Genomic DNA, 12,616 nt, shown 5'->3' with positions numbered 1-12,616 from the left:
GTTATCTTTCTATGTTAACAGAAACAAAAATTGTTTAGACCTGCAGGCTGGTGGATTCTCCTTCTGTACAGAATTCTTAGCTCCCTCGAATTACTTCACTTTCATGTTCTGTCTAATGGGATTGGATCCTCTAAAATTGTATACACTTTTTGGCTCTTTGAATAATCTAAATTTTTACATTTCTGAAAAATTAGCTTTACTGGAGCAAGAGAAGTTCTGTGCTAATGAGTTCAGATCAAAATGAAAGGACCGCGGGTCCTTGGATGCCAGATTTGAGCAAATGAAAAATAATCTATCAACATAGGTGGAAGAATCTTACAGTCCAAAGACCTTGTGGGTTGATTATCACTGATCTCAAGCCATTTAGAACTTAGCATGGTTAGATAACAAGAGATTTATAGTGGTTTGTTGGCCTGAGGGTTTAGACAGCTGAATGTCCATCCAGACACAGTCATGCACGCATTCCAACAAAGTAGGCATGAATACCAGATATGGAATATTCAATAAAAGAATAAAATCTATTAGCTTTTCAAATTAGTAAGAAAAATAAGAGTATGCTATTATTTCATTGAACATACCACGTCTGGCGTAGTTAGTATTAATTCCAGGTTCTATAATCACTTGTGTAAACTCTCAGAAAAAATGGTAGAGGAGAAAAGGGTTACTGGGACCAAACAGCATCAGGAATATCTCTATTTTGTACCTTACAGCTAGCCTAATTCTGCTTTTAGCAAGGACATGCCCTTTATTTTCAAGTCCTAAAGAACCACATAGTAGAGACATTTAGTAGGTAATGCATTGTTTAAATCAGAAGCTCTTTGCAGGAAGCTAATAGCCTATAGGAGTGAGAATTTTAACCACATGTTGTTCAATAAACTTAATAAAATAATCTTACAGACATTTATTTAAATGTCACTTACTTAGGCTTTCCTTTCTTGGTTTCATGTAAAGAACTTTCAAAATAGTCTTTCAGAAATCTCTTTTGTACCCCTTCGTATTGCTTATTAGACAGTACCTCAACTCTGTAAACCACTGAAAATTTAAGAACTGACATCTTCTGATGCTGTGGTTGATTAAAAAAAAAAAAAAAAAAAAAGAAATAAAAACTATATTACAGTCCTCTGAATTGTTTTTCTGAAATGTGCCCTAATAGCAGGAGAAATTGCCATTCAAAATTGATATCTAAAAATGCCAATATACTACTGTATTCCCATTCTTCTCACAAAGTTACACTTTTGAAAAGACATGATTATAATTAGCCATATATTTGTGACTTAGAGCAAATGATTTCCCCTCTCTATTGTATATAGTTTATTTTTAGGTAAAACAAAATCACATATATATCCTTTTTAATGCCATAGGGACTGAGGGTCTGAGGAAGCGGGTATTGGCTATATTAACTAGATTTTTTAAATCACTGGGCGTACCTTGGATGAAAAATGCTGTATGCTATGTATGCAGAGTGAACTCCTATATATTTAAAATATATTGTAATTGAACCTTTATGTAGTCATTGGCATACAAATGGTCACAATTATTTTCTTACGGAATATTTGAACAAAACAGGAACTCTGTGTCAGCATAACTTTAAAGATGATGTGCACAAAAGGGCCTCTTTCTGGCATTCATACTTGCCCCAACAGTGTATTCATGTCCAAAACTGTGCATATATCTGATAAACTGCATCCACATAAATATACTTAATCTACTGTAGTTGAAAATTACTATGATCAGGCAAATGTGGTGCATCAGACATCCGTTAATGTAGGTATAATAAAGATACCAGTCATCTAATAGAGCTGGTGTTTCAGCTTCTGAGCTGACTGCATTATGCTTGCTTTCCACATCCATGGATCTGACCTGAATCAACAGAAGACATAAAATTAAATGTGAAACTAGGACTTAAACACACCCCGGTCTGGGACAGATTCAGTAAAAATTTCTGTTAAATCAGAATTTTGGAAGCAAAAATTTCACTGAATTATTCCCTGCTAAAAAGAGCATCAACTGAGCACAGAGATAAAGATTATATGTAAAAAAAAATGTTCTCACATATTTAATTCTGACTTTCTTGGAACTATACTATTTAAATAAATCATATACTAAAATAATCTAAAATCCTTCTTTGTCTTTATTTTGTCTTGTTCTTTTTGAAGGTGTGTATACACAAATGCTACTAGGCAAGTTCATGAAAGATTCCTTCAAGACGACATCCTAATACAGTGACTAGCAGGCTCCACATTGCCATTAAAAAGAAGTGGCATCTTCTAGCCATGGACCATGTAGAGCTGGTAGACAATTACCACACACTGGGTGTGACTCAGAGAAGCAGCAGCAAGCAAATGACTATGATGGTAGGACTATTAGTAGGGAACCAAAATGATAGCAAGTACCAAAAGCCTGAAAAACCAATCAGAGTCCAGAAGAATAACCTTTGGGAAGAAAACATGGCAAAACACTTTTTTTTTCTGACTGTCTCTACTGAGTTTGTGTTATACATTGACAAAAATATTGTCTATGCTGTTCAGGTTTGACAGAAACAGAAGTCCCTACTCACAATAAAATCTACAAGCATAAATCCAAGGAAAAACAAACTCAAAAATAAAACAACAAAAATTCTGTTGGATTTGCCTAAATAATTTGGATCAAGTGCCCTCATAAATTCTATCATTTTCACATGAGTAGTGACTGATATCCAATTTGCACTGAGTTTAAGATTTAAGGCTTGCCTATTACTCAATATCAACCAATCCTGCACATAATTGCCAAGGCAAACAGAGGAGAAAAAAAAAAATATTTGAGCTAAATAGGTGGGAAGAAAGCTGCTGGACAACTTCTGGCTTAGTTTTCAGTCTTTTCATAGCTTGCTGATATTTAGTCACTATTATTACTGTTTGTAAATTTTGCCTATTATATACTAATTGTACATTCTGAAGAATACAAAATGTTCACAGAAATCTAGGGACTGCTTTACATCCCTGTTATGCCATTGGTAAAAAAAAAATAAATAAGCCATTGGAGCCATCATGAATAAAACTCCCATTTGCTATCTTCAAGTAAGTCACTAATTTACTTATGCAAAAGGATTTTGCTGTGAATGTAAAAAAAGTAGCTAACTCTTTGTATATTCATCTGTCCTGGAAACGAAAGTCTTCAAGCTTTGATTCACTCGGTCTAATGATTGAGTATCTGTTTACAGTGGAAGCCTGGTGAAATTGGTCATGGCTTTTTGCACACATCTGTTAAGTGTTAAAAGTGTAATCATTGAGGGGAGTGTTATGACAACATGCAGTTTACAATACAGTATTCAAAACTAATAAAAAGAATTAAAAGTGAATTTGACATATGAAACAGAAAAGCCTATACATCAGATCAGAAACTTTTATAATACATTTTTATGTCTGGCCATAATCAACCTTGCACAAATTTTTAATATCACATTGAGTTTGAGGAAAAAAGGGCACTAACAGCAAACCTGGAAGTAGCCTGAAAGAAGAGCAATTTTCAGAATATGTTATTCACAACTCATCAGCAACTAAAATAGCGCATGGAGTTATATAATGTCTTGGACACCATGTATTACATAGAGCACCTTGCATCACTGAAAATATATCATAAGAGATACTGTAAGACTTTGTTTCTAGTCAATCAAATTAAAATATCGACACTCATATTTAAAAATCAGACAATTATTTACTATAATGCTGAGGTGGCTTTAATTGAGAGCATAAATTAATCTGGTATCCTGAACAGCTTTCCTAAGAAACAATTATGTTTAAATATGACCTTAGGGATCAGTAAAAAGAAACAATTATATTCTCTGAGGCTTAGGGCCTTGTGTTTAATACTAGTAAAAAGCAAAAACCTACTTAGGCTTTGACATAAAAAAAGTTTTGATAAAACAGCCTTTTGCACAACAATATGCTGTATTAAAACAGAACTGAAAGGCTGAATCAAATGTTTAGCGGTTTATAAAATTATAATGAAAACTGTATCATACTTTAAGAGACATTCTTCCAGACTAATGGAGACTTGTGGATTTAGGGATTGAATTGCAACAAAAGTGTTAGACTTCCTTATTGCAAAAATGGGAAACTCCTAATCTTTCTGCATACAAAGCTAAACTTCTGCAGCCAAGCTCAGTTACGTTCTGATCAGTGCCTTCAGTACTTCCTACCAAACAGGAAAGGACCTACCTGATTTATCTGTTGATATGGTATCTGCAGGACTTTATGCACTGGGGAGAGGGCAACAGACCAGCCTCATGATTGGCATTAAAACTGTTTAGGAAGCAGGTGTAGGTCTTGTCCAGGAGAGTCATATGTGAGGTCCCTATCTTCTTCTTACCCTTTGAAAAGGCCATTCCTGAAAAGTATCCTTCAGCTACCCTGTACAGTTATCCTTTCCCAAACAGAAAAACATTTGGGATTGAGGCATTTTTAGAAGTTGAATATTTTTAAAAATTTAACAGTAACTGACATTTAACACAGACCTCTTGGTATTTTAATCTTCTTTTTTGACAATGGCTAAGTATTTTCAGCTTGGAGAAATATTGCAATTATTACTCAACAAGTGCAGTCTCTACTTCTCAGTCTGGTTTGGGGATGTGCTTTTTTCTTTTCAGAACCAATACTCTCTGAACTTCATGAAATATTCTTAAAGCTCTTGGATGACATTGTACTACAGCTTCAGAAACCAAGAGAATCTGTCAGTTCACATCTTGTAAGGCAACTTATTATGGCTAATTATAAAGGTCCACAATGTCAAGGCAACTCATTATAGTGTCAAGACACTGTCAATGTATGAATGTCACCCTTTTAAAATTAGAAAATAAACAGAAATAGATAGTAACATAAATAACCACTGTCCAAGCTTTTGGCACTTCAAAGGTTTTAAACTACTTACAGAAGATTTAACTATCAGATACAAATAAACATTTTGATAAGGTTACCACAGAATCCCAGAGTCATCCTCTTTTGGCCAGAGTCAGCACACAAACAGCACAGTCCCAATGCCTGTTCACTGGCTATGGGGTAGCCAACTGTGGGAGAAAATCCTTCGCCATTTACCTTCAGAGATGCTGACAATTGCTGTGATGAGTGTGCTAAGAGAAGCAAATGGGCACTACACACTTCTGCATTGTGTGCCCTTAACAAATGCATCTGTGATTTGGGCATGAGTGTTTTCAATAACATAGGGAGCATTTCAGGCAATCGGTGGTCATCAGTCAGAGCTGTATTAAGTACTGTTTTGTTTTGTTTTCAGGATTCTGCCTAGTATGACAGGATTCCTTTGGAAGTGAGTTTACAAGAACCCTGCTTGACTTGATCTCAGTTTCTCCATTGGATGATTAAAATAGTAATTTATAGACACAGCCTAACCTGGTGCCTACTGCACTTGGTAAAATTTCTAAAAATCTTAAAGTTTAAAAAAAAAAATCATTAAGTTCTTGGGGGTGGGAGGAAGCATGATGCTTCCAAACATGCTGGATTACACCATGATGGCTAGGACTGTAAGATGGTAGTTGCATACGGAGGAGCAGTTCTGACTTCATTACATTCAATGGGAATAAAAAAGGAGACACTTAACTGGTAATAGCTATACTTCTTCCTTAGAAAAAATATCTTGATTACTGAGGAAAATAGTGAGTGGAATTGACTGAAAGAAAAAATTTAGGCAGAAAAACGTGAGTGAATCTGAGGGTCATAAAGGAAAAAGAATTAACTGCCTCTATTCCTCCAAAATTGTAAAAGGGGAAAATAGTGAAAGACCAATGAAATTACAAGTGAGCATAAAAGCAGAAATGAGGATTTTTTTTTTAAGTATGCAACTTGGGAAACATGGAAATAGATAGCTATCATCAAAAGGTAAAAGTTAGAAAGTGACTAGAAAGGTACAAATGAGTAAGGGAGGTGACCAACATTGTAATAAAAACCTTAAGTGCCAGGGGAGATGAAAATTACTCAGTCACCTATTTTCCAATTTAAGGTTCTTTGGTCAAATACATGTATTTTATAGTGACTTCTCATTTCCTTCTTGATTTTATACCAGAAAGCAAATCAAAATGTAAATAACTGAAGCAAGTAGAGAGTGCTGACTGATGGACTACATAAATGCTGTGCAGTGTGCACAAGCATGCATAGTGTACCAGTTAGCGGGAGTTACTGCTAATAAATTTAATATAAATATACTGAAATGCAGAAGTCTCTGAGATATAAACTACCAACTTACCTCGCTGCAGCTAGAAGAAAAGCAGGAGGAATAATATTACCACAGAAAAGGACACTTAACCTGCATTTTCTGATTTTCTCATTGTCCTGATGAGGAATCAAAATCAGCCTACACTAAAAGGAAAAAAATGTAGTAGTTTTTAAAATATATATAACCTATGCTAAAAGCATTTTTTTTTTCTTGTAAAAGATTGTACTAGATTGCTAAACTTACTTTTGTTTCACCTCAGGTACTGTAATGACCTGTCAACCTAAAATGGCCAAAATCAAAATGTTGTTCTTTTCTTATTTAAAAATTTAAACATCCTAAATCTATAGTATTTATTTAAATTTCTATACAGATAGATGGATAGATATTTACATGCTAAAGAATTAAGATCCTCACTGTTACACTAAGGTAAAAGTAAAATAAGTTTGTATTGCTGTACTTGTGCAATGACTCTGTTAAGTCTTTATGACCTATACTGTTGAATACATGGAAGGTTATATAAATATACACTTACACGGCTTCAATTTTCAGAAACCTTATCTAGGAATTAAAAAAAAATCTTGGTAAGCAAAATTAATGCTACAAATACAAGATTTGAACATGCTAATAAAAGAAATCAGGATACTCCATGGTTAATTTGGGTGTTTTTTCTTCTTCTACCTTTCATGCCTATGTAATGCAGGGATAATGTCAATTGAATGGTCTCACATTCCAAAATCTAAGCTCAACTTGTCATAGCAGAAGTGCCATTTTAGGTTTTAACTAAGATTTTTCTTTTTTCTGCTAGTTTGTGTTACTCTTCTACACATATATCATTTTTCTTAGTTCAAGAAAGTGGAGTTCACAGTGGAGTTTAGGTGCTTATTTCCAGTGACACTAATAGGACTTATTCTCAGTTAATCTCTGTGCAGTATGTCTTTCGTTTCAAGCTCACCTTTTAAACTTTCCTTGGAGTATTACCCTGCGCTTGATTATTAAGGTTCCTTGTGATCAAAAGTTTCCAGTTTTTAAAAAAAAACACCAATAACACTATAAGAAAACTCAACAAACTTGTCTCTGTATCCCTCTTTTTTGGAAAGAAAGAAAAAAAAAATGCAAGAATGTCACATTGCAGAGTGAAGAGCAACTCAGCTCCCCAAGAGGTGTTGATTTCTCAAAATCCCTCCAAGTTTCCTAAATGCCATCAGTGCTTTTAGTTCTCTAAAAACAGACCTGATACATATTTGATCTTTGATTGCTGCTCTTAGTCCTGGGAGAGCTCCCACAAAAGTCTAGGTCCAATGAACTAGAATAACCCATAGAAACACAGTAGTGAGAATGGCATTTCTATAATGTTACAGTGGGCTACATTAAAGAAATTTCAATAATTTCTGATACATAGCAAATAATGCTGATGTACAGTCAAGGCAAAGTTAGTCTAAATACTCCAAAGTTCAGACCATGCAGTGCCACTGAAATAACAGTTGTCTACTAATACAGCCGGGTCTACAGTGTTGTTAAAGTTTTCAGAAAGCCAATCAGATAGTTTAATCCAAAAGTGCACTGACCACCTTGTACACAAGCTATAAAATGTGTGTGTTCTATCTCAGAAGAAAACTTTTAAACAATAAATTCTGATTTTCTAATCATTTCAATACATGTATATTTGTAACCTTGCTAATAGGAATTGGCATTTGCAAGCTGATGCACTAAAGGCACTCCATAAATTTAAAAATCTTCATTACAAAAAAATCAAAGGTTGTTTTACATACTGTTGTACTCTAGTTCTCCTCTCTTATTTCAACCACTTTTCTATTAAAAGACCTATTAATAGTAAAAAAAAAAAATTACAGAACAAGAGAGCAGAGACACAACAAACTCAGAAAACCATTTTAAATTTACTTATGGGGCCTTATGTATCTATTTATTTTACTACTCTGAACAATTCCACTAATTCCAAAAGGTTCTCTCACAATAATAAAATTAATTATGTCCCTAGGTATTTGCAGGAGGCCTGCAAACCTACAGATCAGTCAATCTGTTATCCTGAAGGATTTCATGAAGTTGAAGTGAATGGGACAACTCACTACATGAACCTTTTACACATCAGCTTTGAATTACCTCAGTCTGTGAACATTCAAGCATGTGTACAGCTTTGTATTCATGAATAGGCAAACCCTTTGGCTTCAGAAAGACTACAGGCCCATGTGAAGTTGTGCAAGTACATATTTACAGAATCAGAAGTCTATGAAGGAAGCAGAGCACAAGTTTGTTCTACACTGCCACTGGAAGAACAACTTTTGCAAGAGTTCAGGTGTCCAATGGTTAAGCAGAGGTAGGGAGTGATGACAAGTTGCATTTATAGAGCGTTACAAATGATGTGAGAAGACCAAGGAGTTGTCAGATGGAGTACTACTGAAGTCTGGGGTTTCTTTCTGAAGTAATTCCACATTAACTAGCAAATATCTTCCCATGATAGTTGTGTTACAGTTTGACTTGGTGAGATTAAAAGCAACTACCAAAGGAATTTATTTGCTTTAATCACTAGATTTAAGTTTCTTACTATGATAGTAGCATTTTAAACCTATTTAACACGTAAAGCAAATAATGTTCCATCCTAAACTGGTTAGAAAAATAAGATTATTAATGGTAAGAAATGTAGAGGTAAAGATGCTTAAATGCTGCCCAAGGATCAGAGGAGTAACGTGGAGCTAAGGTTTCAGGTAGGCTTAGCACGGTGCCAGAGATGGAAGAAAGCATGTGAATGAGCTTCTGCTGCTGAATTGCAACCACCAAAAGCAAACACCATGAGAAAGCAGAGGGACTGAGGCTTTCCTGCTTCTGTGAAGGATGGAAAGGGAACTAGCCAAAGACAGACTCCAGGGTTACCGGTTGAGGACTGAAGTCAGGAGGAGTAAGGGGAGAAAACCTGAATACCAAAACCAGGTGTCCTGAAGCACTTAGTCCACCACTACCCCTTGCATAAAGAGAGGGGCAGGAGGGTCATGGTTTGGATTTCCCCTCATCCATGCTTTTGGGACATGAATGATCACAGAAGCAGCTAGTAGTACTGAAGCTGGTGGCACAGGTGTTGTGTTGTGCTATGCTACCTTACACTACATTACAGTACCTTCCACTAAACCTCTCCCAGGTGAGGAATAAAGCACCTGCAGGAGACGCCCAGCCATGGTGGGCCCTCTCACCCCTGCACATGAACTATTGGGCTTGTCGCCACGGCCAAGGTTCTGATGGAAGCAAAGCTCACTGTGATGGGGTGGTGGCCAGAGATGCTGCCAGGCCTGAGCCCAGGTGGGCAGGGCATGGGGGGTGGGAAACTGGGCAAACCATAAGCTTGGTGAGCAAGCAAGACTCAGCTGGGGTGGGAAGCATTAAGCATTGGGAAAAGGGTTTGTAAAGGCTTAGGCAGCAGGGACATCTCCAGGGCATCCCTTCCTGCCCATGCATATTCTGCTTCCTGTGGGTTTTCCCATTGCAAAGCACTAGGTGTGGCCTCCTTTGTGTGTCCATAGAAGTAGGAACTTTTTCAGGGACCCAGAGGATGACAAAAAGCCCAAGGAAAAGGCTGACCAGCAGTTTCAAAGGATTTCTGCCACATTCCTTCACCCCTTTGCATGGGAAGCCATCCTTAGAGAAGGAGGAAATATGCCCCTTACTCCAGAGACTCTCATTGTTCAGGACTGTTTCGTTGTGAATTATGGAAATGTGGAAGGCACTTATAGTAAAAATGAATCCAAAATCATGTATGAATCAAAGATGCATGCAGCAATCTCATTCATGTTATGACAACAGGTAATGACAAATGCACTAGACATATTAAATGACTAGCTTCACTTTGCCTTCAGTGTCCTCATCAGGGCCAGAAAAAGCTAGTCCATGTTGCCATTTCAGCAGTGTAACCACTATGGCAGAAGGCTAATATTTTGAAATTCCCAGTGGTCCCTCTACTGTTCTCTCTGAGACTTCTATCTGCTCATTTCCTTTCATTTCAGTGTGTTGGGTTTTTTTTCTAGCTGCAAGCTTGCCTCTGACTAATTCAGTAATAAAAAAAGCCAGCAAAAATGTACCATTTGCTCTCTTCTATTGATTTGGACAGACAATACTAGTCTGCAAGTGCTTCCGTCATCCCATTCAGAATTGTAATTTCTCTTTTTCATTTTCAGTGACATTTTGTGTCAAGCCTATCACAAATTCACCACAGTGTTTTGAAGACAAAACTGCAGTAATAACTTTGGAAGAGCATGACACCCATATAATATCGTTAAATATGTATGACGTTACTAGCTGCATTTGCCCATTGTTGCTGATACTTAACCTTTACTCTCCTTCTACAACTTGAAAGTGCTTTTGAAATATATATTACAGTGTGATCAAACAAATTTAGGCAAGGCTGACACAGACAGTTTCTTTGTTTGGCATTGATTTTTCCCTACCAGAAATGCTATTAAACTTAAGCAAAAGGCATTTTTCTCAAGCACAGTTTTAGCACATTAGTTGATTGAATTCAAAAGTCTATACGAATCAGTACAGGCCTCATTGTAAATAAACATAAAATATTGTACAACTTCAGAAAGTTTCTTGCCGCAGAAACATAGCAAGCTGGAGAAGATAACAGTAGACACATCTTTGTCACATAAATTACCCAGCTTTCTTCTCTTTTTGCTTTGAATATGGAGAAACCAGTGTTTCGCTCACTATGCTTGAAGCTTTCTAAATAATAGTTTGGAAACTGGAGTTCATAAGGGGTCAGAGATGGTGCCTGGGTCCCTTAGTGGCACTTGTGTTACTGATCTACAGAGCATGTTCGTATTCAGCCATGCTAAGAAGCTGTATTTGTGTCTCCAGTGTAACTGCTAAAATTAATGACTATTTTACTTCAGATGAAGTTCCCTGCTCTAGCTCATACCACAATCACACAAACAGTTGCACTGATACAGCTAAGAAGCAGCATAAATCCTGCCTTAGCCTCAAGACAGGAACAAGCAGCTGGGGATGGGGGAAGCAAGCCAGACGTTACGTCAGTGCTGCACCTGAACACTTTGTGATATGAATCCAAATGCTGAGGTGCATTTTCTTAATATTGTAAGCCTAAATGACATACAAACTATAAATATTTTAAAACTACCACAGTTGACTCATCTAAGACAGTGATCCTACTGTATGCTTGTTAAAAATCCAACCTTTAGTGGCATGCAGTTCCCTAAAGATGACTTCCTCCCCTTCATCCAGTAATCTGTCTAAATTGTCTGTAGACTCTGCTTGGCAATGGTTACTTTCCTCCAGAATGTTCATAAAAAGGAAATAATGATACAACCTGAACAAAAGCCTTAAATGGGACAGGTAAGCATTGTCATTGCCAACTGTTTCCACATGGCACCAAGTATGGAGAATTTTCAGGGACGTCACTTATCCTGCAAATTCTCGCTTCATCCATAACATCTATTTTCATCAAATCCTTCTTATCCACAACGTGCCCTCATCAGTCAACCCATCAACCTTGGTATAAATTAACCAGGTTGTTCCCTGATTGCTTCCATCTGTTGGGAGAACAATCTGTGGTGGGAGTCACTATTTCTGACTTTGGATGTGGGAAGAAAAACAGAGGACAGCTACGAAACCTTCCCAAGACGCCGCATCAAGAGACATCTCATCTTATGCAACAACTTCCATTGTGGTTCAGAACAAAGCAATCCTTAACCTCCTCCTTTAAACCCTAGAAGAGACTGTATTAGCACACCCAAACATTACTCAAAGCCTTCTGACTTCTCTGGACCACTCTTCTGACGTTTCTGCTGATGTTTCTACTACTGAGAAACTCCATGTCCTGATACTTGCCAGAGAGCGCCTTGGAAGAGAGGAAACAGAGATTTTCACAGAAGAGGGACCTTCCGAGTGATTGGTTGTAAAGACAAGTTTCTCCATGTTCTTCTACCAGCCAAGGCCGAATTTCCAGTCTCCATTAGGTCTTTGCCAGGGCTATTCCTCTGACAGAGATGCTTCAAATAGTCTAGCGTGTATGCAGATTGAGCAGTAGGAAAGCATGGGATGCAATAAACTGCACAGCTTTCAGAAAGAGGAGAGTGGATTTCATGTCCGTCGTGTTAGCCCTGGGAGGCAGCCTCACATACTCTAAGAAAACAAGACGGGGGGGGGGGGGGAACCCAGAGGAGGGAGCTAGGCATGTTTCAATTAAACATACAACCACCTCCATTAACCTTTCTTTCCTCCGTGAAAGCTTCCTCCCACTGACAGGCCAAACTCCTACACCCAAGAAGTTTGGTTTTCACAGCGCATTTCAGACCTGCTCAAGGGGTAAGCATATTAATGCTTCACCTAGCAGCTTGTTAAAAATACTCATTAACAGCTTGTTAAAAGAGCTATATTTTCTGTGTATTTGTTT

This window comes from Aquila chrysaetos, chromosome Z (assembly GCF_900496995.4).
Source record: "Aquila chrysaetos chrysaetos chromosome Z, bAquChr1.4, whole genome shotgun sequence".
NCBI lineage: Eukaryota > Metazoa > Chordata > Aves > Accipitriformes > Accipitridae > Aquila > Aquila chrysaetos.
Note: the sequence above shows the minus strand (reverse complement) of the source record.